At 38.0% G+C, this 3,371-nt stretch overlaps 1 long non-coding RNA gene across 1 annotated transcript; it reads right to left on the bottom strand.

Annotated features, from left to right (window-relative positions):
* Window positions 1-2,251: 2,251 nt before the first annotated feature.
* On the bottom strand, window positions 2,252-3,160 carry LOC112847987 (uncharacterized). The gene is made up of 2 exons (XR_003221844.1): window positions 3,110-3,160; window positions 2,252-2,962 (listed from the first exon to the last, which is right to left on the bottom strand). It is a non-coding gene; the product is annotated as an uncharacterized LOC112847987 (long non-coding RNA).
* Between the last annotated feature and the right edge of the window lie 211 nt (window positions 3,161-3,371).

Genomic DNA, 3,371 nt, shown 5'->3' on the forward strand with positions numbered 1-3,371 from the left:
CCATTACACACATGGTTACTTCTCACAGTACTCAAAGGATACTATAAAAAGATACTTGAAAAAAGGCTAGCAAAGACAAACGTCAAAAAACTCTATTTACTAATCATGCTTACGTTATTATGAATCAAGGGAGGTGTTGCATGAAGCAAACATAAAACTTGCTTCATAGCATTTAGCAACAATGCTACAACAAGAACATCTCTAATATGTGGTTTGGTAAAGAGGACAGCACCCAAGCACACTGGAGGCAGGATAAAATCCAAAATCCAAAGGTCTTTACTGAGACTGCCAGCAGTACACAAGAAAACAGTGAGTGTGGAAAGGCAATCCAAGATGGAACAGTCAAAGGGAAGAAGCCAAAAACAAGCAAAGGAAATGTACTGGAGGGGAGGATGGATGAGGGAGCAGTTTACAAGACTTGCAAAATTTGGAACTTGAATTATTTAGACATGGTGTTTGAAAGAAATGCTGGAAAGCTTTTTACCCCAAGTTCAAAGACAGTGAGGCAAAGAACAAAGGGTGACAGAGCACAGACAATTCACTGGATGATTAGTGACAGGGGGCACATTTATTCACCACTGGCAGGAAAATGAACGAGGAATGAAGAAAAAGTAACTTTAAATAGAATTATAAATGGAAAAAAGCTTGACGGGAAATACAGTTTAATTCATTTTGTCATATATTAACTTTCATGTAGTTGAATTTGTAGGTAGCATTTTTGTTTGGTTTTTGTGAAGCTCTTTAAAGAGAAATTCACACTCTGTAAAACAAAGACGTGTAAGTACAATGTAAATAGGGGGATGTTAGCATTTTGAAATGGCATTTATAGAAATAAATCAATTATTACTGAATACAGTTTTATCTCCTCTTCATTTTATCCTGTCCAAATTAAAGAATACAGCTTCAGCACCACTTACTGGACAAGCGTCATTACAGCAGCAAGACATAACCAAGCAAAAAACACAGGAAATACAGATAAACTAAAGAAAAATGGAAAAGAAACAAATGTAGGTAAATTATATATCATTTGTGCCATGTAAAGGCAAACTTGGAATGAACTCTTTTTGATATCACCTGATATTTTTTTTCATAGGATGAAGTGTGAGGTGAATCCACTGGATATAGACAGATTTTTGAAGTGTGTGTTGTAACATCTAGTAAAAAATGCATAGCTGTATATAACCAGCTGTCTCTCACAGAGGAGACGGTTAGACTGTGTCTGCAGTTCTTGTTATCAGAAATTATGCAATTTATGATTTGACAGCCTTATCGGAGGTCTATTTCTGCCACATAGTGAACTCAGCTTAAGATAGCAGATTGCTTTACCAACAGCCTCAGTGCACAGCAGTTTTTGATGACATGGGCTTGTATTTAATGAGGAACTGATCCTTTTGTATGAATATAAAGGATCGTATTAGTGACTCGGAGCTGTTCGGGTGGCTCTGAAACATGTGTTGATGTACCAGTCCAGACAAATGTTCATTTAAGAATATTTCCAGCAGTCTGTGAGGCTAGACAAGGCTCAATGCTCAGTACAGCTTGACATTTGGACAAACCTCAGAAAAAAGGAAAGTAATCTGAGCTACTTCAGTTGGTCACAATGTAAAACACTTTTTAATTACTCCAATTCAAAGACTCAGGATCTAGCCAGCTGATTTCACTGCACATGGGAGTGCCATTAACAACTAGATCGGGACCATCTGCCTGCATAACATTGTCTTCTTAAAAGACAACGCTGCATCATCTACACTCAACAAATTAAAGTGTGTATGACCATTTATTGCTGATGCAAACCACAACTGCAGTGCAAATAGCTTTCATTTCTGCAGCCAAGGCAGAGTTCTTGTGACTTGCACCACATGTAACTAGCCCTTTATGCAATGTCATTTGAAATAGATGAAATACAGTGATAGTACTAAAAGGCTTATACGCATGACCTACAAAACTGAGTAATATAGGCCTTTTAAATGACATTTAAAAAGCCTTCTTTGGTGCCTTTTTCTTTGTTCTTTTGAAACAGAGGTTGGAAACAGCTATCCATTGCTATTTGAAACAGACATCCACATGTTTTCTTATACCTATAGGCTGTACCATGTTGCTAGAGGAACAGGAAGTACAAGCTAGTCTGATAAGTGTCTTCATTTAGTAGTCAGTTGGAGGATGAGCTTCCACTGCAGCACTAATACAGGCTACATAAATATGACACGTTAAAGATCACAGATTTGGAGTAGTAAAAAAAAAACAACACACACACACACGCGCATCATTTGCCTTTATTATATATTTCTCATGCACTCGAGCAGATTATGTTATCATAACACAAATTCAGAGAACACCATTCTCTTCCCTTCTGTATGTCACATGTGAAACTGAAAAGACATGTGGCCCCACATGCGGACACAGAGAGGGCAGCTTCTCTGACGCTTAACAAAATAGTTTATGAAACTGAGAGAAACTGATCACATATATACTTTTGTGTAATGATAGCTAAACCGAGTTAAAACAGAAAAATTGCCTGTCTGTTACTGGAACATTGTTATGAAGCCTTCATGATGCAAATAAGATAGAAACAGAGCCTATTTGATACAAGTAAGATTTCTGATTATTAAACGACTTTTAAGTAAACTATTAGCTTGCATATGAATTACTAGAGCAGCAAAAATGATGCAGTACCTAAACATTTTACTTTCATTATTATTAATTTAACACTTTAACAGCTCAAAACCTTTACAGGCAATGTGTTTTATGCCCGTTACCTTGGAGTTCTCAACTTCTATTGGGTTAGCAGAGCAACCCGTGGAGTTGGCACATCAGCTTATGGGGTGACCTTAACTTGTAGACAAGTGACACCTCACTTGGGGTATTTGACAAACTGACACTCACTGATACAGAGTGTCCAACTCAGCTTGTCAAATACACTAAGTGGGGGGCCTGATCTCATGCAGTACCAAAGACTCTGGCTCTGTAGATTCAATGAACAAGGCATCAGGACCACTTTAAAAAACACGATCAAAAACCTAACAAAGCACACAAAGTATGTATTAATCTGACTGCATAAAGAGGTTTCCTTGGTATTGTTTCAGAAACTCCATGCAAATGCGTGTGTTACCTGTTGCAGACGAGAGTCCAAGAGCAGCACTCTTCTTTCCTCTCCTTCACAATGATGGCACTGTGCACAAGACAGCTCGTTTGACCAAAGCACTTCAGCGCGTCAAAGAGGAAGTCAAAACAAGGAAGATAACTGCAAAGCTAGCTCTCAGGAAATGTGGGGAAATAAAGTGTCAACATGTCATGTTGTGAAATGCTGTTGAAGGCTTAAATGGCTCACAACTTATGGTTTCCTGAGCCATATTCAACAGTTTTGCTCAGCT

Source organism: Oreochromis niloticus, linkage group LG10 (assembly GCF_001858045.2).
Source record: "Oreochromis niloticus isolate F11D_XX linkage group LG10, O_niloticus_UMD_NMBU, whole genome shotgun sequence".
Taxonomy (NCBI): domain Eukaryota; kingdom Metazoa; phylum Chordata; class Actinopteri; order Cichliformes; family Cichlidae; genus Oreochromis; species Oreochromis niloticus.